The sequence below is a fragment of the Urocitellus parryii genome, chromosome 2, assembly GCF_045843805.1.
Source record: "Urocitellus parryii isolate mUroPar1 chromosome 2, mUroPar1.hap1, whole genome shotgun sequence".
NCBI classification, from domain to species: Eukaryota; Metazoa; Chordata; class Mammalia; order Rodentia; family Sciuridae; genus Urocitellus; species Urocitellus parryii.
The window spans coordinates 224,090,901-224,106,850 of record NC_135532.1 but is presented as its reverse complement, the minus strand read 5'-3'; positions in this window follow the sequence as shown (position 1 = coordinate 224,106,850).

Sequence of the window (15,950 nt, the reverse complement as noted above, 5' to 3'; positions counted from 1 at the left end):
CATTTTTATTTGAAATGATTTTTTTCTTTTCTAATAAATCAAGTAATTATGTGAATGCAGCAAAATTTCTACTGCTTAAAAACAAAACCCACGTTCCCTGGTTCTCTAGCTGGGAGTGGCGTTGTGACCACTGGCTGGCCACAAGCACCTAGAGCCTTCGCCTTGGCCTGGAAACCACCTTGGGCACTTTCTGAGAGCCCAGGGAGGATGGCTGAGTCCAGACCAGAGGCGTTTGCATCCAGGATCAAGGAAGGCATCAGAGACCAGCAAGGTCCTGGCTGGGGACGCCATGGTCACCTCCCAGGGCCCATTGCTGGACAAGTCAGCTGGGGCACCCTGAGAGCCTGGCTGCAGCTGATGGGAGGCGGTTAGGATGTGAAACCCACGCACAGACACAGCTCGGCTCAGTGGTAGAGCGCTTGCCTAGCATGTGTGAGGCCCTGGGTTCCATCCGCAGCACTGAAAAAATCCAAAGACTGCAAAAAAAAAGAGTCACCTCACCTGTTACCCTTGACGGTAATTTGGGGACCAACACCTTACTCTGCAAATTGGTAGTTACAGGACTTACCTTATCTTTCCTGGGCAGCCTCTTTTGGGGGTGACCTAGTGGCCCTAGGGATGGCTGCAGAGCTCTTCCTGTGGATGATTCAGCAAGCCCAGGAGAAGGTGGGAGTGTCAGGTCACCACGCAGGGAGCTCTCATGAGCCGCGGCTCCCACACCAGCACCACGCTATTCAGGTAGATGTCCCAGGAAAGCCGGACACCCAAGCTGCCCACCGTGCCTGTCCAGAGGGCAGTGGAGCACCAGGCTACCAAGACTATGCCCAAGCTCTTGGTGAAGTGGGTGCAGACGCCTCCCAAGCCAGACAGTGCCAATGACATTTCCCTTCCCCAGTGCAGAACTGACCTCCAGCCCAGCCCTGAGATGGGAACCATGGGGAAAGCTGGACAGGGAACCTGCTCAATGTCAGCTCCAGCAAGCAGAGACATCCCAAGGGGGGCGTTGGCCATTTCTGAACAAGCCTGGGACATGAAGGGGAGGAAAGGGAACTGTTCTAGATTTGAAAGAATTTAAGAGACATAAAGACCAAACGCAGAGTGGGGACTCGGGGTCACCACTCAGAGTACCTCCTGTGACAGGGGCCTGGGGCTTGAGGCGGTTGAATGTACACCCCTATGCACACCAAGGTCAGGGCGGTGGGGTGTGCAGGTCACAGGCAGTGCTGGAAGGGTCCTCGTCCCTCAGAGTCCTGTGAGGTCCTTGGAGGTGACCCTCGCAGGGTGTGCACTTCCCTTGAAGACATTCCATGCACAAAAATAAGAAAGCAGAAGATCTGTCCTTGCTAATTTGCTGGTTGAAATTAGGCTTATTGTACTATTCTCCTGTTTTCTATGTGCTTGAATACTGCCATAGTGGACGAGGCTCTGCAGGCCTGGGGCTCTGTCCCCACGATCCTGCGTTGTTTTGTGAGTCACAGGAAGCCCTCATCCTTTCCCAGAGTCTCCCTGCTACCGTCAGCCTCATCTTAGAGCCTCCTCCCTGCCCCTGCCCACTGCTCAGCACCTGGGACAGGACCCAGGGGAACTGGGAGAGTTTGCAGTGAGGAGGGCCCTGGACACATGCTGGAGGACGCTGCAGCACCAGCACCCGGGGTGACCGAGTAGTTCTTCACTGCCTGCTGTCCCGGGGCAGTCTCTTCCCCGCCAGTGCAGAGATGTGTGCACGTGGCACCCGCAAGGTGCACAGCCAGGACCAGCAGGGCAGGCAGGGACTGGTGGCCCACGGGGGTCTCTGGATGACCTGCTGCACTGTTGGGAGAGAATGACCTCCACCGATGGGGCCCCACCCTGCTCACCGCCCACTCCAAATGACGACTTTGCTGCTGGGACTGAGCTGGGCCCCTGCTTGGCTGCTGGGAGGGACAGGTCAGTGTGTGAGAAAACATGAAGGCATCTGGGAATTTTGATGGGAAATTTTGGAACCCAAGGGATAAGTGTGCTCACAGATTCCTTAATCACAATATCACCTGCCAGTGCTCCAAATCTCTTACAGCTCTCCTTTTCAGTTCTTGAATTGGTCCCTTTATCATTATAGAGTGACCTTGGCTCTTTTCACAGTGGTGACCTAGTCTATTTTATCTGATAGCATCCCAGAAAGCCTGCCATGGACTTCTCGGCCTCATATCTTATCTATCCATCATCTATCACACACCCTGTTGGTCTCCTCTCCCTAGAGAACACTGTTGAGTACGGGCTGTAAGGACCAAGTAGGACCTGAATGAAGGTCTATTCATGCTATGGAGCCAGGAAGCAAAAGGAGACAGGCCTGCACACGGTAGAGCCAGGATCCAGAAGGTTCCGAGGGGACCAAGATCATGGCTGAGCACCCACACAGAACCAGACTTGGATCTCAGGAGGGTAACTCCCTCCCATGTACAGCCCGCACTCACCCAGCCTACTGCCAAGTGGGGGCTGAGCTTCAGGGCTGTCCCATGGCCCCCAGGACTGTCGGTGGAGAGGAAGAAGCAAAGCAGCCCCTTATGTGGGCCTGCGGCACCTGATGCCAGGCCTAGCTGGCCCCTGGCCTCAGTATTCCTAGCGGGAGGCAGGGCTGACGCCAGGCTGCCAAGGTTCACCCCCTGTTCCACCCTCTTCCAAATGTGGTGGGTCCAGAGTCAGGGGACTGGGAACATGTCCCCTGCACATGGTGGGGGCAGGGTGTGGTATGGTGTGTGGTGTAGTGTGTGGTGTGGTGTGTGTGTGTGTGTGTGTGTGTGTGTGTATGTGTGTGGCTTGTGTGGTATGGTGTGGGCATGGTATGGTGTGCTGTGTGCATGGTGTGGTGTGTTGTGTGGTGTGGTGTGTGTGTGGCTTGTGTGGTGTGGTGTGGTGTGTGCATGGTGTGGTGTGGTGTGGTGTGTGCATGGTGTGGTGTAGTGTGTAGTGTGGTGTGTGGTGTGCTGTGTGGTGTGCTGTGTGCATGGTGTGGTGTGCTGTGTGGTGTGGTGTGTGTGTGGCTTGTGTGGTGTGGTGTGGTGTGTGCATGGTGTGGTGTGTGTGTGTGTGCATGGTGTGGTGTAATGTGTAGTGTGGTGTGTGGTGTGCTGTGTGGTGTGGTGTGGGCATGGTATGGTGTGGTGTGTGCATGGTGTGGTGTGCTGTGTGGTGTGGTGTGTGTGTGGCTTGTGTGGTGTGGTGTGTGCATGATGTGGTATGCGTGTGTGTGTGTGTGTGCATGGTGTGGTGTGGTGTGTAGTGTGGTGTGTGGTGTGCTGTGTGGTGTGGTGTGTGTGTGGCTTGTGTGGTGTGGTGTGTGCATAGTGTGGTGTGTGTGTGTGTGTGTGTGCATGGTGTGGTGTGGTGTGTAGTGTGGTGTGTGGTGTACTGTGTGGTGTGGTGTGTGTGTGGCTTGTGTGGTGTGGTGTGGGCATGGTATGGTGTGCTGTGTGCATGGTGTGGTGTGCTGTGTGGTGTGGTGTGTGTGTGGCTTGTGTGGTGTGGTGTGGTGTGTGCATGGTGTGGTGTGTGTGTGTGTGTGTGCATGGTGTGGTGTAGTGTGTAGTGTGGTGTGTGGTGTGCTGTGTGGTGTGGTGTGGGCATGGTATGGTGTGCTGTGTGCATGGTGTGGTGTGCTGTGTGGTGTGGTGTGTGTGTGGCTTGTGTGGTGTGGTGTGTGCATGGTGTGCTGTGTGGTGTGGTGTGTGCATGGTGTGGTGTGCTGTGTGCATGGTGTGGTGTGTGCATGGTGTGGTGTGCTGTGTGCATGGTGTGGTGTGTGCATGGTGTGGTGTGGTGTGTGCATGGTGTGGTGTGCTGTGTGGTGTGGTGTGTGTGTGGCTTGTGTGGTGTGGTGTGGCTTGTGTGGTGTGGTGTGGTGTGTGCATGGTGTGGTGTGTGCATGGTGTGGTGTGTGCATGGTGTGGTGTGGTGTGGTGTGGTGTGGTGTGCTGTGTGGTGCGGTGTGGTGTGTGCATGGTGTGGTGTGTGCATGGTGTGGTGTAGTGTGTAGTGTGGTGTGTGGTGTGCTGTGTGGTGTGGTGTGGGCATGGTGTGGTGTGCTGTGTGCATGGTGTGGTGTGCTGTGTGCATGGTGTGGTGTGTGTGTGGCTTGTGTGGTGTGGTGTGGTGTGTGCATGGTGTGGTGTGTGCATGGTGTGGTGTAGTGTGTAGTGTGGTGTGTGGTGTGCTGTGTGGTGTGGTGTGGGCATGGTATGGTGTGCTGTGTGGTGTGGTGTGTGTGTGGCTTGTGTGGTGTGGTGTGGTGTGTGCATGGTGTGGTGTGTGCATGGTGTGGTGTGTGTGTGTGTGTGCATGGTGTGGTGTAGTGTGGTGTGTGGTGTGTGGTGTGCTGTGTGGTGTGGTGTGTGCATGGTGTGGTGTGTGCATGGTGTGGTGTGTGCATGGTGTGGTGTGGTGTGTGCATGGTGTGGTGTGTGCATGGTGTGGTGTGTGCATGGTGTGGTGTGGTGTGTGCATGGTGTGGTGTGGTGTGTGCATGGTGTGGTGTGTGCATGGTGTGGTGTGGTGTGTGCATGGTGTGGTGTGGTGTGTGCATGGTGTGGTGTGTGCATGGTGTGGTGTGTGCATGGTGTGGTGTGGTGTGTGCATGGTGTGCTGTGTGTGGGGGAGGTGTGGGATGTTCATCCTCCTTCCCCCTGAGGATGCTCTGTGCTGCCTGGCACAGACGGGGCAGGCTCCCTGGGAGCCGAGGGGGCAGGCTGGGTGGCCACACCCTGCACACAAGCTCACGTGAGAGGGGGGCTAGCAGAGCCCCTCTGGCTGGGGGCCCTGGCAGAGGTAAGTAAGACCTTCAGGGCACAGGTGGAGTGGGTGGGGCCTGCACTCGTGTCCTTGTCCCCAGCATGTCGTGATTGGCCAGGTGGCATCGATGGGGGCTTAGCAACCCCCACAGTCTTGCTGTCTAGTCACAGACCTTTTGGAAATCGCTGTGTTGGGGGCCACTCCTGGCTGGCTCTGGGCTCTGGGCGCCCCCACAGCAGGGAGCCGGCCACCGGGACACGCCTGCGGAGGGACCCTGCTGCGCTTCAGAGCCAGACTCATCTTTACCCCTTCAAGGGAGTCAAAGTGGTGTTTCCCAGCTGAGGCGGCCTGGCGGGGCTCTCCATATCAGGGAGACACCGGCCTCCTTCCCCTGACCTGCCTGCGGCGGCCTCCGTCCCTCAGCAGGCGCCTCCCGGGCCCTCAGGGTGGGAGAGGGGCAGTGAGAAGGGCAGCCTGGCCAGGTCCCGCCCACCTCGAGCCCCCGGGCCACCTCACGGTCCGCTCTCCCGGCCTCTTTCCCACATGTGGTCCCTCTGCTGATGGCTTCATCTGTCCGCTTCTGTGGCCCCTGGGTCTCCAGCCCCTGCTCTGGACAGGGGCTGTGACTGGCTCTTGGTGGAGTCCCCTGTCCTGCGGACAGTGCCTGGAGCGCGTGGAGGCCCCCTGAGGGCTTCGTGACGGACGAGGGAGTAAGGAGGCTGTGGAGGGAGAGGAGGCCTGTGTGTGGGAATGGTCCCCAGAGCCCTCTACCACGCAGGGACCCAGGAGACGCTGGGTCACCTATTTTCTCTCCAGATTGTGGCCTCTTAGCCTGCTGAGACTCAGCCTCTCTGCTCCCTCGAGGCCCTGGACGTGCAGCCCTGGGCTGCAGCCTGCCAGCCCTCGGGGGCCCTTGACACCTGACACACACCCCTGCCCCCCTCTGCTCAGCCCCGTCCACCGTGGGCACAGGCTTCTGTGTTGCTCCAGGATGGCCTGCTGGCTCTGAGTGACCGCATGCCCACCATGAAGACGGTAGGTGGTCTGTGGCTGGACGGTGCCCTGCGCAGGAGGGGCTGCCCCCCTTTCTGGGAAGGGGCTGGCCCCCGAGGCTCCTCTGCTCTCTCTGGGGCCTCTCTGGTGGTTTTCTTGGTTGTAGCACAAGCTAGCGGTCCCAACGCCCATTTGGCCTGGGGTTCTGGGCTCAAGAAAGCCTCGGGTGCTCCGTGAAGCCAGGAGTGCTTCCAACAAGGGCACTCTCAGGTGCTGGGTCAGAGCTTCGTCGTCCCCTGGGGAGCAGTCCGAGTCTCACCGGGGAGGGGTTGCACCTGCCAGGCCAGGTGGATGGGGAGGTCAGCCCTGAAGGACTGTGGCTGACTGCTTGTGCTCCGTCTGCCTCGGCCTCCCCTGCAGCCAGGCACAAACACAGGGCCGGGTCCAGTCCTGCCGGCTCGACACTCAGCCCCAAATCCCTGCTGCTGTTCCCATTTCTGCATCAGGACCGGAAGGACCCGTGGTCTCCCCTCCGGCCTTGTGCTGAGCTGACCCGCTGGGCACTTGCCAGGACTGGCGGTCACAAAGGAGCTTTTCTCTGTCTGGGGAGAATGCACAACTCCACATCCTCCTGCATCTTGTCAGACAGGGTCCCTGTGCGCTGGTCAGAGCCTGCGGCTTCCTCCTGGGTCTCCTCCGCGAGGTGCTGAGCAAACACTGGCAGCGCTACCGGGCCGCACTCCCCCGCAATATTTTATTGTTTTAATACATAAATCGGCTCCTGTGGAAAACACGCCGCAGACCTCACAGTGCGCCTTTCATCTGCCTGGGCTCTGAGTGTTTGGGAAGCGCCTGAACATTTTCATTTCTAAACCCCCCCCCCCCAGGCTTCGTGAAGAGCTGGTGACTGCAGCCCTCCCCTCCCAGAGCTTTCGCGCCCTGCAGGGGTGACGGCAGGCTTGCGCCTGTCCAGAAGGGCTTGCTGCCTCCAGCCCTCCACTCTAACACCACGTGTCCCCTGAGGACCTCGCTGCTCGCCTTGTTGACGCATTTCTATCGACTGCAGCAGAGAACAAGGAAACCTGCCCCGTCCTGCTCCCGTGTCTCGGGGTGTGTCACGGTCATCCACAGCTGAGTCACCACACCAGCCCCCCCCCACACACACACATGGGCAGACGGGTGACCTTGGAGGGGCAGCAGGAAGCCAGGGTGTAAAGACGGAGTCACCTGGAAACCCCTGGCCACAGAGGACACATTCCCCACCCCCACTGCTTGTCATGCGCGGAGGCTGTGTCTGTCTTTTATGGAAAAGGGCCTTGTCCCCGCCCTGGAGTGACCCTGATTATTAAATGGCTCTGGAATGTCACTGGGTTGCTGGACAAAATGTCCCATCCACTTGGGCCTTGTCACAGAGTGTTCTGCAACCTCTCAAAGGGGTGCAGAGTGGAGGGTCCCTCAGGGAAGGGGTCGGGCTTCAGCCACCTGGAAATGGAGGGGACCAGGGAAGAGGGGGTGGCTACCCTGAAGTCAGAGCACCCGGCCACCACTTCCTGATTGCACCTGGAGAAACTGGCTTCTGCCCAGCAAACGGGCAGGAGCTAACGAGGCCTGCCGTTGCTCAGGGCTGTGACTCGGGCCCTGGGGACCTGTGAAGGAGGCTCGGCAGGGGTGGAAGCCCAGCAGTGAACACTGAACAGGGGTCTCCACCCGAGATCCCTGAGGCCACCCTGGGGTGGCTGTACAGAAGACTGCTAGTCACCCCGATATCTTTGCCGTCCTTAGCAATACGAACCCCCATTTAAGGATACCCTGCTTTCAGGTGGGTGGAAGCCTATGTTTCTCTCACTACACCGCGACTCCGCCAGGAGTGCTCTGCAGGCTGGGATGCCGAGGTGAGGCCAGCTGCTCAGGCAGCCTGCGGTGCACATCGGAGGGCAGGGTGGGCAGCCGGGCAGCCGTGGGAGAGGGCTGAGCCTGACTTCCATCTGGGCGTGGCGTGGCATGAATCCCCTAAGTTTAGCCAGTTCTTTCCCCCTCTTCCCGTGCAGCTAGGTGTGACTACAGACCCAAATGTCTGCAGAAACCTGATTCACGGCCTCTAGATATTGTCCTTCAGGAGAGGAGCATGGTCTCTGCTAGGGACTAAATTGAGTCTCCCCTGAAACTCATACGAAGCCCACCTCCCCCCACTCCCGCCTGTTGGTGTTTAAAGGTGAAGCCTCTAGGAGGTGAGGCTTAGAGGGGTCATGAAGGGGGGCCACATGAAAGCATTAGTGACTCATCAAAGAGGAGAAGTGGCCAGAGCGCTCTGCCTCATGGGGACCTGCACGCCAGGAAGGTCCCACCCCCAGAACTGAGCGCTTGCCTGAGCCCCTGAGCACGTGGCCACGGCAGCCTGACAGACGGAGTCCCCTGGGTCCCTTCCTCTTTCCTGCTGCCTGAAGTGCCCCAGAAGCCATCTGATCCATCAGGAGCTCATGACGCCGGAGCCCTCGGAGGACCAGGTGCTCTGGTGGGGCCTGCAGCGCGACACCGACCGTGGTTTGCACGATGTTCTGAGTCAGAACCTGCATGGAAACCCTGAGCCTTGGTCTGTCTCAGGCTTGGCTTTTCCAACTCAAGAAAACAGTGATTATTTTGCCTGAAAATTCCCACCCCAGCTGAACTACATTTTCTTGTTCTCATTTTCCTAGATTGGGGGTGTCTCCTGAGGCTGTCCTAACTTATTGTCACTTTCGTGGTGGCCTCCCTCATGGTTCTGGAGGCCAGACACCCAAGGCCCGGCATCCGCAGGCTGCTCTCCCTCAGAAAGCGCCAGGAGGATCTGCTTCTCCCGTCTCTGGTGGCTCCAGGTGCCCTGTGGCTGTGGCCACATCCCTCCAGCCTCCCTCCATCAACACGTGACCTCCCCGCTGGGTTTCTCTCTATGTGTCTCTTATAAGGCCACAGTCATTAGAGTTGAGGCCCAAGGGGATGATCCAGGGTGACCTCATCTCAAGATCCCTAACTAATTACGTCTGCAAAATCCCTTTTCCCAGATAAAGCCACATTCAAAGATTCCAGGGGGTTGACATGGCCATGTTTGGGGGAGCATTTATGGAGCCTCACGGTGAGTGATCCCAGTGAGCACAAGCATGCCCTTGGCTAAGGTCTTCGAGGGTCTGTGGGAAGCTCCAGGAGCCTGTGGTGGTCCAGAGAGTCTCCCAGGCCCCTTCCCAGGGGCTGTGGCAGAGGGGCCAGCCAGTCCCCCCTGCAGTCCTGCTCCACCGCCTCCTCACAGGAGCACCCTGAGCAAGAGAGGAAACCTGGCCGAGTTGCAGTTTCCTCCTCTGCAAAGTGGAAATAATGAAGCCTACCTTGTGTGGTTGCTGTGCAGAGGGACCAAATGACTGTTCGCTAGGCCGCAGGGAGCTGGCCATGTTGATTGGGTGCCCAGGAGCACCCGGCCTGCACCCACAAGCACCACACCTGAATTCTTCCTCCTTCCCCTGTAGCTCAGAGTCTGTGAAAGGAATTAGGTTTTAGATCAAGACCCAGGGCCACAGACGAAGCCCCCAGGAGGGAAGCCTGGTCCTCTAGCCTGCATCCTCTTCTCAGGTTTCCACCTGGCTGCCAAGCCCAATCTGTCCTCTGCCTCCGCTCCTGTGGCTTCTCCTCCACAGCCTGCAGCACCTGCAACTGTGCAGAGAGCCCCTCTCACCAGGGCCCCTGCAAAGCCACTGTGGCACCTCCTACCCTGGCCACCTCACTGCCACCTGGGTGCCTCCCACAGTCCTTGGGTCACAGCTCAGGGGCCTACAGAAGGCCCTTGGGGTGGGCTTCTCCAACCTCCTGGGTCCCTGAGGGCATTACCCTGGGCTACAGCCACCTGCCCTGCATTCCCTGCCCCCTCACAGTGGGCCACGGTGCCTTCCTTGGAAATAGGTTTTGCAGAGTCTGCAAGTTCTGTGGCTGATGTTCCCAAAATAAAGGAGAACAGGTGCACACACAGGCATGCAGCAAGGCTCTGGGAACTTTTTTGAAAATGGAAAGGCGTGGCCTCTGGGCACAAGCTCTCAGGTAGTCTTAATTTCCTTCTCATGCTATTCAACATTCCCAGATTCTTTACATTGTAAATGCAAAATATTTTGCAATTTTTTTTGGATGGGAAAAAGCAATTTTATTTTTACCAATAATAAGAAATTGAAACAAAAAGAATGTTAGAGAACCAACAAGGATTCCAAAGAGGAAGTTTTGCTGTCCTATAGCATACCGAGAGTCTATACCAACCACAACCACAGGCTTCAGCAGCTGTGCTGCTCTTGTTTTCAGAATGTTCTAGAAGTCTTGGACCCCAGGGCAAGTGAGAACTAAATTGGGACCCAGGCCTTGTGACCCCTCTGTCTCCCTGTTCTCTCTGAGGGACATGAACAGTGTGAGGTCTATTGCCAGGATGTCCTGGGCCTGGGGCTGGGTATGCAGGTTAGCGTCTAGAAGGTGACCCTCATGGTATGCAGGTTAGTAGACCCTCATGGGTATGCAGGTTAGCGTCTAGAAGGTGACCCCCAGTTCAGCTAGCCACCAGGCTGGATTTCCTTGGGCCAGCAAGGACCAGCGACTTCGCCACCGTGGGGTTTAGGGCAGGACCCAGCATAAGTTTGGCAGGAAGGCTGAGACCCTGCTCACTCGGGCGGGTTCTGTCCTGGATGCCTGGTGAGACAGACGTGGTGCCCAGCCATCTCCGCAGCCACAGCACCCTGGAGTCTTCCTAACCCAGGGTCAAAGCCACTCTGCAGCTCCAGGTGATAAACATTTCCCCGAGCACTTTGGGGCACACCTGAATGGGTTCAGTGAGTCCCAAGAAAGTGAGGGAAGCTCTAAGGAGCTTGGGTCCCTGGGTGCAGGTCAGGTAAGGAAAACAGATGGGGTCACCAAGGGTGCAGGGCCCGTACAGCCACCTCCCATGGGCAGTAGGTGGGACCGGGCCGTGTTCTGAGTGCAGAGGTGCCACCAACCAGGCTCCAGGAGAACTTTGTTCCTGACTCTGAGAGAGTCCAGCAAGGCCCACAGGCCCACATCTGTGTCCTGGGAGGTCACTAGGGGGCACAGGAGCCAGGCTGGATTCTTCTGGAAGGGTCCCGTTCAAAGTTCTCATAGTCTCTCCTGGTTATCTTTAGAGTCAGTGCCAGGGCTCAGGCCCCTGTGGTGTAGATGGGTTTCTCAATTCAGCATGGTTAGCATGTGTGGCTGGAAAATCCTGTATGGAGTGGGGGCTGTCCCGTGCATTGGAGATGGTAAGCAGCCACCAGCTGGAGGCTAATGACACTCCCAAAGCGTGATGACCCACGCTGTCTGCAGACTTCACCCTGCCCCTGGGGTCTGGATCCCCCCACTGAGAAGAGGCCTGGCTGAGGAGGGTGTTAACCTTCTGCAACTCTGATGGGGCTTTGAGGGAGGGAGGAGGGGGGAGCTGGAGAGGGTGCTGGAGGTCCCAGCTGAGTTTGTCCTCAGGGCAAAGGAGAAGCTGACCAAAGAACACAGGAAGGAGAGGACAGCACCCAAGAAAACCCCTCTGAGTCTGCAGAGAGCTGGGACTGAGAATATTTACATAGAACGGTTTGCATTTGAAAGACCCAAGCTTTTGGACAGGCAAAGTCTGTGGGGCCCCTGCATAAAGGGAACTCTTTGCCCTGGGGAGGGAGTGGGCAAGAAAAGGATCCACTGTTGCCAGACAGGAGGAGGTGTGGCTCCTCTGTTCCAGGGTGTGTGTGTGCGTCTGTGTAGCCGAGGAAGGTCGGCCAAAACAGAAAGTGAGTTAACGTAAAATGGAAAAGACTTTGGACCAGGAAAGAATATTTGCACTGTTAAAAGCAAGAGATTTAATTTTAAATACATATGTATATTTTCAAAGACCTTCCTAGATGCTGATAAAAGAGAAGCAAGCATGGAGCTGCCAGCTAGGGTGGTCCTAGCAGCCGAGGAGCTCCTGGGAGGCTGGTGGCCTGCCCTTGGCAGGGTGCAGGCAGGCGGTCCTCCCAGAGGCAGCCCAGCCCGGCCCTGCTCAGCAGCACGGGATAATGCCAGCTGCTTGTTTTGACAACAGATGATTCAGGGACATGGTCCAGCATCCCAAAGGGCACACCACGGTGTCTTTCCTACCTCCATTTCCCACTGCAGTGGCCCCAACTTTGCCCCCAAAGGTGTGTCCACTCAAGACCTAGAACATGACTGCGTTAGGAAAAGGGGTTTGCAAGTGTAAGGGAGTTAAGGATCTCGAGGTGAGCTCGTCCTGGTTTGGAGTGGGCCCTCAATCCAACAAAAGTGTCCCCATAAGAAAAAAAGCGGGGAGAAGACCGAAGATGAGGCTCTGGGAAGATGGAGGGCCCAGCCACAAGCCAGGAGCACCCACAGCCGCTAGAGGACACAGTCTCCCCTGGAGCCCTTGGAGAAAGCAGGGCCCTGCCAACATGGTGACACATCTCTGGTGTTTTAAGCCCCAAGACCTGGGGTGGTTTCCCTGCAGCCCCTGGCGCGCTCAGCCCCCATCCTCCTTGGAGGGGCTGCTGCAGGGTGTGTGTGCCTGAGCCACTCGGACCACACTGCACGCCCTACTCTGCGTCTGCTGCTTGCATTGGCCGAAGCTCTTGGAGACTGTTGCACACACAGCTGCCTCGGGTTTGAGAAACACAGCTGCATGATACCGTCTTGATGTACCGTGACGTGTTTGGCCAGCTCGCTGGGCACATAGGAACTGTCTCAGCTTTTCCCTGGGCAGGTAAGGCTGCAGTCAATAACTTTGCACAAATGTTACTTAATGCATATATTTGCAGGGGAAACTCCTAGAGATGGAGCTGCCGACTGTGCTTCATGGATTCAGATGCCCATTCCCAAAGGGCCCTCCTCCCCTAACTGAGTAGAACGCCTTTCTCTACATCCTGGACAAGAGCATGTTTTCTTAATATTTGTCTTTGGCAGTCTGACAGGTTAAAAATGGTCTTCCATTCTAATTTCAGCTTGCATTTCACTCTTTAGTGTGTCTGAGTTTCTTCTCGTGTGTGTAAGGAGTTTTTGTGTCTCTTCTCTTGTGAGCTATATTTGCCAATTCCCATTACTTCATCGGTCTTCATTGTGTTGATTTGCTGAACCTTGCCGTGTATGAGCAGATTAGAGCTTTCCCTGTGGTTTGGGTTGAAGACACTGTGTTTCGTTTCTCACTCATGTATCTTGTTTTTATTTACGGTATTTTTGTTTTTCAACACTTTTTTGTTTTTCAAAACTTCCATTTTATCATCCTGGGTTTACAGTGTCTGCGTTTCTGCTATGTTTTAGAAGATCTTCTTCCTTCCCAAACTGGCCACAGCAATGCCTGTTTTCTTCTAGTGTATCTACGGTTTTGAACCTTACAGCCAACTCTTTACAGTAGTTGTAACACATGCATGGTTCAGAGAGTGAAGTCAGGATGCAGTCTTGAGGCTTTGGAGAACCATCTGGTTGTCTCAGCAGGATCTTGAAGGATCAGAGACCATCGTGTGAATAGTTGAGTCGCCTCTGCCTGTTGCTGAGCACCGTGGTTGGGAGCCCTGTCTAGCTCCCCTGCTCCTTCCTGGCTCCGTCTGCCTGTCTGGGTTTCAGCTACTGCCCAGCGACGGTGGGGATCTGTTTTAAGAGATTCCTCGACATCCCCTGACTTCACCCTTGGCTTACAGGGTGAACATTCACGTTTTCATGTGGCCTTCCTTTGTGAGACTGGGCTGCGCTTCCTTTCTGTGCTCACCGGCTTCTTACATCACTCTTCTGCGATCCTCACGAAGTGGGGAATTCCACTTTCTCACCACCTGTGCAGCTGTGATGGTGTCCTTAAGGGTGTGCCGGGCTCACCTGTGAAGCCACCTGGGCCTGGAGCTTTCATAGCCCTGTTGTTGTGCCAGCGTCCCAGCCCTGGATACCTCTGCCAAGATCAGCAGACGGCAGCCCCACCCACACACAGGCACCAAGGGGGTGCATTGTCTATGAAGAATTAAGAATGACAGTACAGCCAGCCACTGATACCCTGTGCTGTCAACCCTGAACAGTCAGGGAAAGAATACACGGTTCTCTGAGAGGACCCGCCCCCTGGGTCACCGCTGGGGTATCCCAGGGCACACCTTGGCCAGCAAGCCAGCACAGCCCAGCCAGTTTCACAGCCGGAGGGCATGCCATCACAGACTCAGGACACTCTCAATGAACCCCCAGATGAGAAGATGGAGAGCAAAGGCTTTCTTCAAGTTAGTTCTGCAGCATTATGAAAATATTAGGGAAAATTCCAAAGAAACCCCAGGCTTAAGAAAATTAAGCAAGGCAGTTCCTCAAAATTTAAATATAGCACTACCACATGGTCCAGCCTTCCACCCCTGTACCCAGAGCCGAAAGTCAGGTCTTGAAGGGATGCAGGTGCACCCACCCCACAGGTGGCACACGAGGCGGCGACACAGGTGCCATCGACCGAGGAGTGGAGAAGCGAATGGGGGGTCAGTACCGTGGGGTGTGGTCAGCCGTGGGGAAGAAGGAAGTCCTGACACCCGCAGCCCCGGATGCTCCTGTGGACACTGAGCCAAGTGAAAGCAGCTGGACCCAAAGGACAGGCATGAGTGTCCCAGAGACAGGGAGTGAAGCATGGGGCCGGGCAGCCGGGGGGCTGGGGGTCGGCGTTCAGCGGCGACAGAGCTTCGGGGCCGAGATGGCTGGGCAGCACTGAGAAGGCACCCCGGTGGCCACTGAGCTGGGCATCAAAAATGACTAAAATGGCCAATTTTGTTGTTTTTCACCACAATATAATAAATGAACAATACAGATATAATAAGTAATTGAAACAAAATCATAAACAGAAAAATTGTTGTTAAAATGATTTTTTTTTTTCAAGAAGAAATAGTCAAAATGACAGCCCTGCTTCTTGGGCCTGCTGCTGCGCCTCCTGTCTGTGTTGGGAGCAGGCCCTGCGGCCTCCACCAGAAGCTGGCCCAGGGAGCCTGGGGAGCCTTCCAGCTTGGCCATCTGGCTCCAGGGCCTGTCGTTTGTCCCAGCAGCACGACACCAAGCTGACCCTTCTCTGGACATTTTCCACCAACACGGGCTTATCAGAAGCCTCACCCAGGTCTTCACAAGCTGGTGATGTGAACTCCCAGACCCTGGCCCTCCTCTGCTGTGGGAAGCCCTCAGGAGTGTGATCTTCCTGGGGGACACCGGAGGAGCTGGACAGCCAGCTGTCCGTACCAGAGCCACCAGGCTGCCCTGCTTGGGCCCGCTCCTGCCGCAAGGAAAACCATCTTCTTCCCACTGTGGCCTCCAGGCCCCTCCAAGCCCAGAGCCCTGGGGAGAGGCGAGGCTGCACCCGGGCCGCTCCCTGACAGCAGCAGGGCCTCAGCCCAGACAGACCCGGTGCCTTCTCACATCATGACCTTGTCAGCCCCTGGGGCAGCCGCTGTCCCTCAGGTGCGGTTCAGCCCTGCACTGACACTGACCCCGATAGACCTGCAGGACCATCCACAGGGCCACTGGCTGTGGAAGAACCCCTGCGCGGGGCTGACCATCTGGGGCTGGTGTTCCCTGCATCGGGGATCTTCAGGGGAGGGAGTTGGGGCTGTGCAGACGGGGACCTAGCACACCAGTGTCACCCCTTCTATTTCAGCAGGCTTAATTTTGAAGCCCATCTTTACAGTCTCATCTACACATTACCGACAGTGTTCTGGGGGTGGAAACATGGAAGGACACGTGAGTGGTTCAGAACCTGGAGCATTTCCGTGTCACTGGATCCCAGGGCTGGCCCAGCTGCATCGCACTATCTGGGGCGGGCAGGGACAATAGGGTCAGGCAGAGGAGGGCGCGTCTCAATTACATGGATTGTCAAATGCTTTGGGCCAGCTCTGTCCTCCTTGGGCCCATATACATTTATGATGTTGGATGGGGACCGATTGGCCCTGGGGCCTGTGACAATCACTTCTAGAACTAGCCAGTGTCTCCACGTTCCAGAATTGACAGAGGTCCAGCCTGCGCCAAGACAGGGCCCCTGTGAGATGTGGGGTCCTGGGGGCCTCGGGACCCAGCAGGAGCTCTCCCTCCCCTCCTTCAGGGCTTCCGCCCACAGCTTCCTGCAGCCGCAGGAGACTTGCACCTGGGCAGAGGCTGGGGAGGGGCCCACCTGCTTCTGGTGGGAGCCCACCAGGTCCCTCCAAAGCATCCTT